Source organism: Trachypithecus francoisi, unplaced genomic scaffold, assembly GCF_009764315.1.
Source record: "Trachypithecus francoisi isolate TF-2019V2 unplaced genomic scaffold, Tfra_2.0 Lachesis_group0, whole genome shotgun sequence".
NCBI classification, from domain to species: Eukaryota; Metazoa; Chordata; class Mammalia; order Primates; family Cercopithecidae; genus Trachypithecus; species Trachypithecus francoisi.
Genome location: NW_022681453.1, coordinates 184,013,855 through 184,030,022, shown reverse-complemented (window position 1 = coordinate 184,030,022; position 16,168 = coordinate 184,013,855). Strand labels below are relative to the sequence as shown.

The 16,168-nt window shown below is 38.9% G+C and overlaps 1 long non-coding RNA gene across 1 annotated transcript in view; it reads left to right on the top strand.

Annotated features, from left to right (window-relative positions):
• LOC117084340 overlaps positions 1-16,168 on the top strand; it is a 520,722-nt gene that overhangs the window by 166,404 nt on the left and 338,150 nt on the right. The gene's annotated exons all lie outside the window — the stretch shown is intronic.

The window sequence follows — 16,168 nt, the reverse complement described above, 5'->3', positions numbered from 1 at the left end:
CTCTTTTTTTTTTTTTTTTTTCTTTTTCTTTTTCTTTTTGAGACAGAGTCTCCCTCTGTTGCCCAGGCTGGAGTGCAGTGGTGTGATCTCGGCTCACTGCAACCTCCACCTCCCAGGTTCAAGTGATTCTCCTGCCTCAGCCTCCCAAGTAGCTGGGATTACAGGTGCATGCCACCACACCCAGCTAATTTTTGTATTTTTTTTTGTAGAGACGGGGTTTGGCCATGTTGGCCAGGCTGGTCTTGAACTCCTGACCTCAAGAGATCCGCCCGCCTTGGCCTCCAAAAGTGCTGGAATTACAGGCATGAACCACCGTGCCCAGCCAGACCTAATCTCTTAATGAGAGAAATGCAATGAATTTATACCATTTTTAATATTCTATAGGTGACCTGAAGATGGCAAAGAGAACTAGAAGGAGCCTGGGTCCCTGATGACACACAGCTTGCAAAACAGCCCTAAGTTTCTTACATACAAATGTATTTTGTTACAGAAAAATAAATCTTCACATGTCTGCATGCTTTAAGAATATATAGTTAGATTTATGGTATATGCAGCAGCAGCTACTTCTGAGAACTTCAGTTAGAATTTTATAGGGAAGGAGGGACCTGAATCATGGTGATTTACTTAGTATTTGCGAACTTTGTATACCAGGATTTCCCATAGCCTTCTCTCATAGCATATCTAGAGAAAACAAATACTCCATTTTATCTTGGGATAGTTCCCCTGCAACTTCCTTCTGGTGGACGTGAACATTTATTTAATTTTGAAATTTATATGCTCTACTCATGTTAGATATCCTTAGTGAGAAGGCATCAAGAGTTTTCATATTATTCTAAAAAGTTCTAAAAATATATATATTCAAATGGTAGCAGTGTCTGCATTGGCAACTGGTACTTCCCATATTTCCTTATAATGTCATGGCTGTTTGGTATATATTTTAAGTTCTCATGATGATGGACAGAGAAACTGAAATTAATGCACCAATAGGAAGGTTTCACTCATTTATTTTTTTGCTTTGTTTTCTTATCACTGTTTTACTTGATCACAATGAATTTCAAAGTGACATTATGTCACATTCAGTGTCTTTTGTACATTTATACCCTTACTAATTCATATTCTTAATCTCCATTCTCATGCACATCAAGACGTGTTATGAAATTCTCCCAATCACATCTTCAGACATTATAAAATATTTTGAATGCATGCACATGAACTCTCATTCTCTTACATAATATTATATTTCTGATTTCTTGTGTTTATTCAATCCTTTTCAAACTTGGGCTAATAAAATCATACTCTTGCCTAATGATACCTTCATTTAAATTCTCATCTGTTGCACACACACTTTTTGACAAGTTGAGTAAGTTTACTTAAGTTTCTCTATGCCCAATCAATCTCTGTCTTCTCTACACCAGATTAAAATATCATGTCACATAAGAAGGGAAGATTCAGAGGCAAATGATCTCTGATGACAGTAAAGAACTTATGTTTTAGCCAGGCACGGTGGCTCACACCTGTAATCTCAGCACTTTGGAAGATCGAGGCAGGTGGATCACCTGTAGTCAGGAGTTTGAGAACAGCCTGGCTAACGTGGTGAAACCCCATCTCTACTAAAAATATAGAAATTAGCCAGGCCTGGTGGCACGTGCCTGTAATCCCAGCTACTCGGGCGATTGAGGCGGGAGAATAACTTAAACCTGGGAGACAGAGGTTGCAGTGAGCCAAGATCATGCCATTGCACTCTATCCTGGATGACAAGAACGAAACTTCATTAAAAAAAAAAGAAAAGAAAAGAAAAAAGAACTTATGCTTCAAGATCCCTGGCCTGCATCAATCTCATTTAAGGATCTAAAATAACAAAACTATAAATATTTTTACATAGAAAAGCAAATGTGAGCCTACAATGGTTAGATCACATGAAAGTAGTAGTTCATTAAGAAAAAGAGATCCCTCTCAAATAGAAGCTATGTGGAGATCTTTGAGTTGCTTAGTGATCCCCTTTGATGAAAAGATTTGAAACATGGGAACATATTGAAGAAACAATGGTCTCTTGCTGATTTGATGGAAATACTAACATCAGTGCAGGTAACATCAAAAAAGTATATGCCACTAAATAAGGACATTGAAAACACATTGGTTATGAGTGTGGTCACTTCTAAACATATTTATTACATTGCATGAGAAAACTTGAAATGACTTGCAATGTTACAATTTATTTATTAAATACATTTGATAAAGTCTTTTTGACTATATTTCTAAAAACATGACATTATCCAAAATGGGTCCTAAAGCGGAAGAAAAATCTTCTAAATTTCTATGTCTACTACTGCTGTGACTTCCACAACAAATAATAACAACAGATTTTTAAGAAACTGTGGTAGAGAGAAAGTACTGAATTACTTTTCTGTTCTTTCTATAGAACAAAGCACAAAACAATTTCTATATGAAAAGACTAACGAAAAATCAAAGAATATACAGCCAAAATATATGGAAAAGCATCATAGAGGTATAGCAGGCAGTTACTCAGTAATGACAGTATTTTGTGCTCACAAAGTTTATGGTATTTATAACTTTTTTTTTTTTTTTTTTTGATATGGAGTCTCGCTCTACCACCCAGGCTGGAGTGCAATGGCGTGATCTTGGGTCACTGCACCACCACCTCCCAGGTTGAAGCCATTCTACTGCCTCAGCCTCCCAAGTAGCTCGGATTACAGGTGCCTGCCACCACGCCTGGCTAACTTTTTGTATTTTTAGTAGAGACAGGGTTTTACCATGTTGGCCAGGCTGACCTTGAACTCCTGACCTCAGGTGATCTACCCACCTCAGCCTCCTAAAGTGCTGGGATTACAGGTGTGAGCCACCACGCTCCGCCCAACTTTTAAAACATGTATTTGGCATGATTTATGTTCTCATTCTAAATAAAGGCTAATTTATAACAATATTTTATTCATAATTTTATGTTCTCTTTTCTAAGGAAGCATCCCCGAAATGGGACCAACTAGCCCCATCAAAACTGAATGTCCCTCAGAGAGAGGCTGGTATCTGTCCTGATAGGACAAATGGATTGGAACAAATCTGGAGACCAAGCTTTAGGGCAGTCACAGGTCTATAAAAAATGAAAGGTTATATATGAAATGAAAGATGAGGCAGACCATGGGTGTAGTGTAAGAAAATAAACAAAATATTGGAAAAGTATCTCTGAAGAAAGATGATTTTAAATCAGGCCTTGGAAGAGATAAATGAAAGGAGGAGGTGGATAATGTTTCCTAAAGTGAATGGCATGTACCAACCTCTGAAGGTAAATACCCTAAGAATGGGGTCTCAGATGAGGAGCATGAGAAAGGAATTCAGATGAGTGGGAATTGCATGCTTTGGTATTATGTGGAGGAGAGGAAAGGAGATAATATCAATGACAGAATGGTGAAGTTGAGTTCTTAAACATTAAACAATTTTTAATTTTTTTCCAATATTTCTTCAAGTTTTATCATTCATACAGATCACAAAACTGAGTGATCATGAGAGAAACCAAACATTGCCTATCTTCACTTTTAGACACTTGGAAAGAAACTGCAGCACTTTTCCTAAATGTCAGCAGATTTCCAGTGGCGTCACCTTAATTATCCCCCACTGTACCTGTATGAAAACAACACAAGGGCTGTTTGCTACTTAACCAAATTAACTTCCATATCACTAGCTTATTAAGTTACTTGGCCCACTGTAAATTCTTTATTTAGATTAAAAATATCCTACACATTTCTGGTCATCCAAAGTGTTTAAGAATAATCCATTAGCCATCCTGCCACTGGACTACAAGTTATGGCATTGATTTTCAAATAAGAAAATTAAAAAAAAAAAAAAACAGGTTATTAGAAGACCCAAATTTTATTATTTCAATACATCTGGAAAGGCTGACAAAAATAATTTAGTTCTCTCAAAAATATCTTATTCAAGAGCACTCAGGCTACTCAGCTACACAAATTCTCTTCATTCTCAGTTGTCTCAGTGCCCTCCACCCCCAATTTGATCATGATACCTATAGGAAAATCCAAAATAGTATTGTTGGAAAGATTGCATATACTTACAATAGTATCTTTCATAATAGCTTTCACATCATGCCCCATTAAAGTTTCTTTTTACACTAATCTGGCATGACAGTATAATTCCTTGTTAAATGCTATATTAGCAAGGATGAGTAATAATTCAACAGGATGCTAATATAACACAAGTTTAAATTGCTAATTCAATGAAGCCTTCATTTCACTGTACATTGCTCAAATCATTGTGATTTTTGCAATGAAACACTAGGACCTTTTAAAAATAAAAATAAAACATGGAAATAGTTTTCTACCTGTTTCCTACTCTTGGCAGATTGTATGTCTTGAGAAAAAAAGCAGTACTCTGGCTTTACTATGATCATTAATCAAAGAGGTTGTTCAGAAGTATTCTGAAAAACTTCTAAGAAAACTTATCTGCAGGTACAATGTTAATTCCTCTCTTACTCTTCTTGTCCCTCTAATGTGAGTGTCAATAAATTACCACATCAGCTCTCATATTGTGAAATCCCTCTCAGACCTGGCCTTGCTTCCTTATCCCAAATTTTATTATAGTACTTCAGGTTATATGTCTAGCTGCTAGCATTTCTTCTCACAATCAATTTTTAGTATATCAGATCCTTCTTATGTAGTCCCACCATACTAACCATCACACACATGCACGTGCATGGACACACGCACACACTCACACACACTCCTTAACCCTGTCATTTACCTACTCACAAAGGATGTCCATTGTTTATAGTCATCATCTGGCTTCCCCTATCCAATATGACTACAGAATATCATATTAGATAGATAGATAGATAAATAGATAGATAGATAGACACATATACATAAACACATATAGATCTTTACACATATATGCACATATGTATTCAGCTATGTATACACATATATATGAATATATATACATGCACACATACTATCTATAGAGTTACAAGAATTCCCAAAACAGTAACTATTACTACTTTGTAGTGTATGTTATGTGCCAGCAGTGTAGAATAATGTTTAAATTATGCATTTTGAAGTTAAGAGGTTCTGGGTTTTTATCTTGCTCTGGATCTACATAGCTTTAGAATATTTAAGAGATGTATTTGTTTCACTCAGTGTTCTCAGGTGAAACTCAAGATAGTAAGAGTTTCCTATTTCATAGTAGTTTCTCAGGTGTTAGACAAGATGATGTTTGTAATATGCTCATCACTGAGACTAGCATATAGAACATACTCAATAAATGTTGGTCAATGAAGAACCATGATGCCTATTACATTTGCAAGAATTAAAGTGAAGTTGGTAGGTCAAATTTAGTTCACTTTTTAATTCTGTTAATATGCAATGAAAAATTGCCATTTACAGAGGTTGTTCCAATTTACATCCTTGTCATGTATTACCGTGTGTAAATGAAAGTATTCTTTCCCCTAAAGTTTTGCCCTACTGGGTATTATACTTTTAAATATTTGTCACTGAAAAATGGCATATTTTAAACTGGTATTACTTTGATCACTTTTGAGGTTCAAATAAAGTTGACTATTTTTTCTCATGTTTAAGTTCTATTGATATTTTCCCAGTGGAATGTCTAACACAAAATTTATTCAATTTTATATTGGTAAATATTGGTTTATTTTATGATTTAAGATTTAAAAGGATTATTGTATGTGAAGATATTATCCATTGTTTACTATCTGTTTTTCATTTTTTTTCCAATATGTGTTTTTGTATCTGACTTTTGTTTGTGGTATTATTTTTGCCAGAAAGATAATTTTATCATGTGAATCTCAGTGTATCTATATATTCAATGTATCTATATATTCTTCTAGAATATAGAAACTAGAGTATGTTCTAGTTTCACAACACGCTCAAAGGTATAAAGATTGTGAGATATTGAAGGTTAATTAATTATTCAATAATTTCTGCTTATTCTACATTTCTTTATTTTAAAATTGGAGCCATCTATATGATTTTGGCAAAAATGTCCAACTGTATAATCTTCCCTCAAAGAGCTAGTTAGTTACTTGTTCTTTCATTATTAATTTGATACATGTTTTCCCACAATGATTTAAAGTGCATATTCTATGTTCCCCGTAGATCAAGATATATTATCAGACTCTCTAGTCCAGTTCATTCATCTGCTTTAGTTGTGTTTAATACTGTTAACTTTTTGATATTTACTAAAACTAGACTTCTCCCATTACTTATATTTTATAGGATCTTATATTCTTTCGGATAATCTTTAGTAGTATTTTTCAATCTCGTCCCTCAATATTCCCTCTTCTCATGTGGGTGTCCTAATTATATATGCATGTTTGTAAATGATTTTATTTTAGGAAGAACTGATATGTTTAAAATATTTTTGTCCAAAATGTTTTAATTTACCCAATTTTCTTTTTTTTTGAAATAAATTAAAGCTTCTTTTAGTATGTGTCCTATATATTTATTTTTAATATTTTTTCTGGATAATTTATATTTTCGATATTAGATCAAATAAACTTTATCTGATCATACGTCTAAACTAAGCCATATACAGGAAAGTTTATGTTTTAAACATTAATATTATTAGACTTTGCTACATTAGCATTATTATTTCAAGTAATTTATTAGTTGACATCTATGTACAGTATCATTGTATTCAATTATATTTTATGCAAATAATTATTCTCAAATGTGATATTTACAGCTTGCACTGTATCATTTGTATTATTAAGATTTTCCAAAATGAAAACAAGTATTCTAAACTTATTTTCCCAATTCTGTGTGTTTTGCAGTTATTTATGACATTTTTGATGTTGAAACATTCAATTTTACATTGTCAAATATATCATTTTTTTCCTGTTTGTTTTATGATTAAAGAAGCCTGCCTCTTAAACTTGATATAAAAATTGTTTCCAATTGTTCAAGCTCTTACATGATTGCCTTAACACAATCTATTGAATAATTCACTCTTAACTTTCTGATTTTCGAAGTCATACATATATTATCGATACATCATATATTGATTTCAAATTATTTGTCCAAACACATATTAAATTTTACTATTATTTTCCAAAAGCTATTAAAATACATAAGTTTATTACTATTTGCTGGAATACAAAATATAGACTTCTTTGTGCTTCAGAAATTGTAGACAATTCCCAAAAGATGAAAAGAAGATAAGATTGTATTGACCAGTGAATACAGGAGTTTGTTTTCTTCTTAAGGATGTAGGTTCATGGAGTAGAAGGCAGGAACACAGAGGCCCTTTACAGGATCTCTAGTGTGGGTTTCCCTGCAAATATGTTTGCAGGAAAATCAGGAATTCACCTTAAAAACTCACCAAACACACAAAATTAGGTATCATGAACAAAACCAGAAATAACATAGAAAGAAACATATACTAAAACTATGAGAGCACAACGAAGTACATATGCTTACTACCACTGAATGTATACTTAAAATCGTTAAAATGGTAAAGTTATGTTATATATATTTTACCACAAAAATATGAGATTATAAAACAGTCTATAATGACCAAGTTTAAATAAACTAGAAGCAAACTCAAAAATTTTCAAGTGTAGGGATTAGGGACTATTAAAAATTACCTAAATGTCTGAAAATGAGCTGGAGATATTCTAGAAATAAACCACACAGCAATTGATATTTACACATTTAGAGTATTGTGGATATTTAAAGCTTGGATTATATAAATGAAAGAAGAATAGGGAATAAAAGAGAATCTGCTTATGGGATGTCAGTGTGAAGAGCTCTATAGACCTATTACTCAGTGAAACAATCGTAATTGATGAAAATAATTTCTAAAGCAACCATTTAAAGTCCCCAGAAATTGTCATAATGGCATACAGCATGTGAAGAATATTTATTCAAGAAAATCAAGTACATCTCCCTAAGAAGAACAAAAGTTTGAAGAGCAAAACTATTAGAAGAACAAAAGTAAGAAGAGCAAAACTGCTGCTCTCTCCAACCCCAGCTCAGTGTGACACAAACTTTGCTCCAAATGGGCATTGCCAAGAAGATCATTCTCACTGTAATCGCCTGTCTCTGTAAGGCAGAGATTAAATTTCAGATGAGTCAGTTTAGAGTAGGAGCTCTCTTCCTATACTTACTCCCGACTTACAGGGTGCCATCTCTATTTCAGAAGTGGCAGGTCAGATTATTAAGTCCTCGGTCACCTTCTCTTTAGCCCACTTGAGGGAGAGATTCCATGCCCAAAGGGACAAGCTAAGTAAAGTCATACTCGCAGGTCAGAAGTGATGGCATGGAGATTTTCTTCAGGATGAGGCAAGTCATAAGAACAGACAGCTCTGAAGTTCTCCCTAAATGAACTAACTGGTGTTATTTAGAACACAGTATGGAGGAATTCAAGACTAAGGGTACTCTTGAAAACAGTGATTTTTGGTGTTAAGTAATTAAGTGAAGGCTGGTAACTCCATAACAGCCACAAACTAAATTATAGCTCCGTTATTTTACCAGAGAAAACCAGGGGGAAAGGCAGCTAAGATGAGCTCTCTGGGTGTTAGAAGAAACCCCAAACACTGGCCCCAGAAATTACCCTTACAGAGGGACCTGCATTTAATTGGCTATAATCGTGGAGCAATTTATGTTCCAGTGCATCGTTGAAAGAAATATAGCAATTTACTGGCTATTTCTGGAGTCTCACAGCTGTGTGTGATACCAACAGAGGCAGACAGCTAAATAAAGATATCAAAGAAAGAGACAGCTAAAGACAGTCCTGTTAAAACAACAGTCATCCCAGGGTAACCTTGTACCAGCCCAAAACTTCAGTGATATTAGAAGCTTCACACTGTAGGGAAAACAGCCTTCACTAAAATAGTCCAGCCAGGTCACTAAACAAATAAATAAGCAAACAGTAATAACATCAAGCTCCAGAGGAGTGGGGTCGCTTTCTAGAGTTGCCATAATATATTCCCTAAAATCCCCCAATTTTTAACAACAACAAAGTAAGGTGTACAAAGAGACAGGGATATTTGACCTATGCATGGAAAAAAAAAAAAGCAGTGTCATGCATGTCTGTGTGAAGAGACCACCAAACAGGCTTTGTGTGAGCAATAAAGCTTTTGAATCACCTGGGTGCAGGGGAGCTGAGTCAGTGAAGGGAGATAAGGGTGGGGCCGTTTTATAGGATTTGGGTAGGTAAAGGAAATTACAGTCAAAGGGGGGTTCTCTGGCAGGAGTGGGGGTCACAGGGTGCTCAGTGGGGGAGCTTTTTGAGCCAGGATGAGCCAAGAAAAGGAATTTCACAAGGTAATGTCATCACTTAAGGCAAGGACCGGCCATTTTCACTTCTTTTGTGGTGGAATATCATCAGTTAAGGCAGGGGCTGGGCATTTTCACTTCTTTTGTGATTCTTCAGTTACTTCAGGCCATCTGGGCTTATACGTGCAAGTCACAGGGGATGTAGTGGCTTGGCTTGGGCTCAGAGGCCTGACATTCCTGCCTTCTTATATTAATAAGAAAAATAAAACAAAATAGTGTTGAAGTGTTGGGGCAGTGAAAATTTTTGGGGGGTGGTATGGAGAGATAATTGGTGATGTTTCTCAGGGCTGCTTCAAACGGGATTAGGTGTGGCGTGGGAACTTAGAGTGGGAGAAATTAAGCTGAAGGAAGATTTTATGGTAAGGGGTGATATTGTGGAGTTGTTAGAAGAAACATTTGTCATATAGAATGACTGGTGATGGCCCGGATGTGGTTTTGTATGAATTGAAAAACTAAACAGAAGATACAAGGTCTGAGTAAGAGAAGGAGAAAAAACAGGTATTGAAGGACTAAGAACTGGGAGGACCTAGGACATCTAATTAGAGTACTCAAGGAGATTCAGCACAGCCCTGCCAAAACGATTGTTTATTTACTTTAAGAGATAATTTAGAGTGGTGGTTTGGGATAGCGCCAGGAGATATCAGCTGTCATGGCTTGGAGAAACAGTGTAAACCAGCAGCGTAAACACGAGCAGAGCATTTATGAGTAGTTGAGAATGGTGAATAGGAGCATGACTAGACAGAAGAGCGTAGGGATGACAAGTTTTTTGGGGTGCAGTCTAAGTTGGGCTGGTGTCTGAAATGAGACTGGGACTAATAAAAAGGAGTGTCCACACAGGAGCTCAAATGGGCTGGAACCTGTCGCATTCCGAGGACAGGCCTGAATTCTGAGAAGGGAAAGTGGTAAAAGTATTGTCTAGTCCTTTTTAAGTTGGTGACTGAGCTTGGTGAGGTGTGTTTTTAAAAGGCCATTAGTCCATTTTACCTTTCCTGAAGATTGAGGACGGTAAAGGATATAAAAGTTCCACTGAATACCAAGAGCTGAGAAACTGCTTGGGTGATTTGACTATTAAAGGCTGGTCTGATATCAGACTATCTAGAGGTGGGAAGGCCAAACCAAGGAATTATGTCTGACAGAAGGGAAGAAATGACTGCTGTGGCCTTCTCAGACCCTGTGGGAAAGTCCTCTACTTATCCAGTGAGAGTGTCCACCTAGACCAAGAGGTATTTTAGTTTCCTGACTGGAGGCATGTGAGTAAAGTCAATCTGCCCATCCTGGGCAGGAGCAAAACCTTGATCTTGATGTGTAGGGAAGGGAGGGGGTCTGAGAAATTCCTGAGGAATAGTAGAATAGCAGATGGAACACTGAGAAGTGACTTCTTTAAGGATAGATTTCCACGATGGAAAGGAAATGAGAGGTTCTAAGAGACGGGCTAGAGGTATGTAACCTACATGGAAGAGGTTATGAAATGATGACAGAATAGAATGGGCCTGTGAGGCTGGAAGGAGATATTTTCCTTGGTCTAAGAACCATTTGCTTTGTCTGGGAATAGATTGACAGGTGCAAGTTTCAGCGGGGGAGTAGGTGGGAGTGGCCGATGTGAAGGAGGAAAACTGCCGTGAGGGATAGAAGTTGGAAGCTAGCTGCTTTTTTAGCTAACTTATCAGCATAAGCATTGTCCTGAGCGATGGGATCTGATGCCTTTTGATGGCTATTTTTTTAGCTACCTTATCAGCATAAGCGTTGTCTTGAGTGATGGTTGGGGAAGAAAATAGATTTTGAAAGTTATGAGAACTGTAGAGAGTCGAGCATAGTTTGTGATTTTTAGGGCCTCTAACAGTAAAGCAGTGGCAGCTGCTGTATGCAGACATGAGGGCTAGGCTAAAACAGTAAGGTCAAGTTGTTTGGACAGAAAGGCTACAGGACGCGGTCCCGGCTCTTGTGTAAGAATTCTGACCACACTAACCATGCCTAGGAAGGAAAGGAGTTGTTGTTTTGTAGAAGGGATTGGGGTTTGACAGATTAGCCAGACATGATCAGCAGGGAGAGTAAGTGTGTATTTATGAGAATTATGCCGAGGTAGGTAACAGATGAGGAAGAAGCTTGGGCTTGACTAAAGTAATGGGGGCTGCCCGTGAAGCCTTGCGGCAGTACAGCCCAGGTAATTTGCTGAGCCTGATGCGTGTCAGGATCAGTCCAAATGAAAGGGAAGAGAGGCTGGGATGAAGGGTGCAAAGGAATAGTAAAGAATATATTTGAGATCTAGAACAGAATAATGGGTTGTGGAGGGAGGTATTGAGAATAGGAGAGTATACGGCTTTGGCACCATGGGGTGGGTAGGCAAAACATTATGGTTGATAAGGAGCAGATCCTGAACTAACTTGCAAGCCTTGTCTGGTTTTAGGACAGGTAAAATGGGGGAATTGTAAGGGGAATTTACAGGCTTTAAAAGGCCATGCTCTAACAGGTTTTAATCCTTTTAAAGCATGTTGCAGGATGGGATATTGGCGTTGAGTGGGGCAAGGGTGATTAGGTTTTAATGAGATGGTAAGGGGTGCATGATCAGTCGCCAAAGAGGGAGTAGAGGTATCTTATACTTATGGGTTAAGGTGGGGAGATACAAGGGGAGGATGCAAAGGAGGCTTTGAACTGAGGAAAAAGGCAGAAATGAGGCATGGCTAGAGCCCAGGAATAGTCAGGGAAGAAGATAATTCAGTTAACATGTCTCAACCTAATAAGGGAGCTGGGCAGGTGGGGATAACTAAAAAGGAGTGTATAAAAGAATATTGTCCAAATTGGCACCAAAGTTGGGGAATTTTAAGAAGTTTAGAAGTCTGGCCGTCAATACCCACAACAGTTATGGAGGCAAGGGAAACAGGCCCTTAAAAAGAAGGTAATGTGGAGTGGGTAACCTCTGTATTGATTAAGAGGGCGATGGATTTACCTTCCACTGTAAGAGTTACCCAAAGCATCTGTGATGGTCCAGGAGGCTTCCAAGGCGATGGGGCAGTGTCAGTCTTCAGCAGCTAAGCCGAGAAGGTTTGGGAAGGAGTCAGTTAGAGAGCCTTGGGCCAGAGCTCCAGGGTCTCTGGGAGTGGCTGCCAGGTGAGCTGGACAGTCCAATTTCCAGTGGGGTCCCGCACAGATGGGACATGGCTTAGGAGAAATCCCGGGCTGTGGGTATTCCTTGACCCAGTGGCCAGATTTCCAGCACTTGTAGCAAGCTCCTGGGGGAGGAGGTTCTGGAGGAACCCCTGGAAGCTATGGTTCAGGCACTTGGAAGTTTTTGTGTGCTGGAGATGTGGCTGGAGTTTGTCTCACAGTGGAGGCAAGGAATTGCAACTTAGAAATAAGTAGTTACTTGGCTGCCTCTACTCTATTATTATTATTTTTTTATTTTTATTATTATTATTTTTTTTTGAGACGGAGTCTCGCTCTGTCGCCCAGGCTGGAGTGCAGTGGCCGGATCTCAGCTCACTACAAGCTACGCCTCCCGGATTTACACCATTCTCCTGCCTCAGCCTCCCGAGTAGCTGGGACTACAGGCGCCCGCCACCTCGCCCGGCTAGTTTTTTGTATTTTTTAGTAGAGACGGGGTTTCACGGTGTTAGCCAGGATGGTCTCGATCTCCTGACCTCATGATCAGCCCGTCTCGGCCTCCCAAAGTGCTGAGATTACAGGCTTGAGCCACCACGCCCGGCCCTCTACTCTATTATTGTACACCTTGAAGGTGAGGTTCATTAAGTCCTGTTGTGGGGTTTCTGAGGGCTGGAATTTAATTGTTTTATTTAATGTCAGGAGTGGATTGGGTAATAAAATGTATATTGAGAATGAGATGACTTTTTGACCTTTCAGGGTCTAGGGCTGTAAAGCATCTCAGGGTTGCTGTCAAACAAGTCGTGAACCGGGCTGGGTTTTTCATATGTGATGAAAAAGAGCCTAAACACTAACTGATTTGGGAGAGGTCAGATAAAGAAAAAGGAGCATTAACTTTGACTATGCCTTTAGCTCTAGTCACTTTTTTAAGAAGAAATTGCTGGGCAGATGGGGAAGAGCTGGTCGCAGAACTAAACTGTAAGCCGGACTGGATGTGAGGAGGGGAAGTGATAGAAGGATTATAGGCTGGAGGAGCGGAGGCTGAGGAAGAACTGGGACTTAGCTCAGCCTGGCAACGAGCAGCCTGGGGAGGAGGGGAAAGGTCACATGAGTCTGTAGAAAAGGAAGACTGGAAAGACTCAGTGATGGTTGGGGTTGGGACTGAGGGGACAGGTGCGAGGGAAAGAAGGAGGGTTTGGGAGGATTGCATTGGGAACAGAGACTAGGGAGGGAACAAAGTGTAAAAAATGCCTGGATGTAGGGCGCCTCAGACCGTTTGCCCATTTTTCAGCAAAAACTATTTAGGGCTTGTACAACGGAGAAATCGAAAGTGCCGTTTTCTGGCCATTTAGAGCCATTGTCAAGTTTGTACTGGGGTCAAGTGGTGTTGCAGAAGAAGATAAGACATTTAGGTTTTAGGTCAGGTGTGACTTGAAGAGATTTTAAGTTCTTGAGAACACAGGCTAAGGGAGAAGAAGGAGGAATGGAGGATGGAAGTTTGCCCATAGTGAAGGAGGCAAGCCCAGAGAAAAGAAGAGTAGAGACATGGAGAGAAGGAGTTCGGGGGTTCTTCCCCTCCAGAAAAGTGGGAAAGGGGTGGAGGTGTGGAAATAAGGGGTTGGGGTGCAGAGATAAGAGGTCAGGGTGCAGAAATAAGGGGTTGGGGCACAGAGATAAGAGGTCAGGGTATAGAAATAAGGGGTTGGGGTGCAGAGATAAGAGGTCAGGGCATGGAAATAAGGGGTTGGGAGGTTCTTGCCCCCCAGAAAAGCAGAGAAGGGGTAGACACGGGGAGAGAAGGGGTCAGGGTTCTTGCCCCTCCCCCAGAATAGCAGGACTTGCTGCTAAGGGTGAAGGACCAAGGCAGGCATCCCTGCGTGGTCAGACACCTCTGAAACATGGGTGAGTAATCAGAGAGGCATCCCCACAATGATTAAACACCAAGGGAAGGCTGCCTTCCCGAGTCCGTGACGGGCGCCGGAGTTTTGGGTCCACGAATAAAATGTGTCTCCTCTGTCTCTACCAAAAAATGAAAGGAATTGAAATTAAGAGAAGGGAGAGATTGAAGGGTGGCGCCAAGATTAAAAGGAGAAAGAGGTTGAGGGATAGTGAGAGAGGTTGGAGAAGAGAATAAAAAGAGAGGCCGCTTACCTGATTTAAAATTGGTGAGATGTTCCTTGGGCTGATTGGTCTGAGGATCTGAGGTCGTAGGTGGATCTTTCTCACAGAGCAAAGAGCAGGAGGACAGGGGATTGATCTCCCAAGGGAGATCCCCTGTTCCAAGTCACGGCACCAAAATGTCATGCGCGTCCATGTGAAGAGACCGCCAAACAGGCTTTGTGTGAGCAATAAAGCTTTTTAATCACCTGGGTGCAGGCAGGCTGAGTCCAAAAAGAGAGTCAGCAAAGGGAGATAGGGTGGGGCCGTTTTATAGGATTTGGGTAGGTAAAGGAAATTACAGTCAAAGGGGGGTTGTACTCTCGCAGGAGTGAGGGTCACAAGGTGCTAAGTGGGGGAGTTTTTTGAGCCAGGATGAGCCAGGAAAAGGAATTTCACAAGGTAATGTCATCACTTAAGGCAAGGACTGGCCATTTTCACTTATTTTGTGACGGAATGTCCTCAGTTAAGGCAGGGGAGGGCATTTTTGCTTCTTTTGTGATTCTTCAGCTACTTTAGGCCATCTGGGCATATACATGCAAGTCACAGGGAATGCGACGGCTTGACTTGGGCTCAGAGGCCTGACAAGTAGAAAACAAAAACTGACTATGAAGGGGCCCAGGTGTACAATTCAACAGAAGAAACTTCAAAGCAGCTATCTATCATACATATATTCAAAGAACTAAAGAAAACTATGCTTAAGAATTAAGGAAAGCCACGATTACAGTGTTTCTTTGAATAGGAAACATTAGTGAAGTAACTGAAATTGTTTAAAAATAAACAAATTCTAGAGTTATAAAGTGATACAAGTAAAATTTAAAAATTTGCTAGAGGAGCTAAAATAGATTTGAAATGGCAAAAAGAGGAATCAGTGGATTTAAAGAGAGATTTTAGGCATTACACAGTTAGAAATACATACCTAAAATAAAACTAAAAATAAATTAACAGAGCTCAGAGAAATTCCAGATTCCATGTAGTTTACCAAGAATAAGAGTAGCAGGAGAGGAGAGAGACAAAATAGCTGAAAAAATAGTCAAGAAATAATGGCTGAGAGCTTCCCAAACTAGACAATAAAAACAACCAACCAATAAAAGAAGTGAGAGAAATGCTAAGTAGGTTAGCAACAAAGGGATCTGTATCAGAGCCATCATGGCATCAATGACACAGACAAAGAGAAAATCTTGAAAGCAGTAAAAGTAAGTGACTACTCATAAAAGGAATCCCAATGAGAATAACAGCTGATTTCTCATAAGAAACAATATTCAAACTACTGAAAGAAAAGAAAAGCAACTGTCAATCAAAAATCTTATATCCAATAAAACTACCTTGCAAAAATGAAGAAAAAAAATGCATTATTCCAGTCTACTCATGAGTAAAGCATCAGAAAAACTCCAATAGTGGCATGCTATGGCAAACCTAATTGGTATACCTGAAAACCATCAAGGTCATTAAAAACAAGGAAGTTCTAAGATACTGTCACTGCTAGGGGAAAATGTAAGGAAACACAAAAATCATGTAATATGATATCTTAGGTGCGACCCTGGGACAGAAAAAGAATGTTAGGTAAAAACAAAGGAAATCTGAATAAACTATGG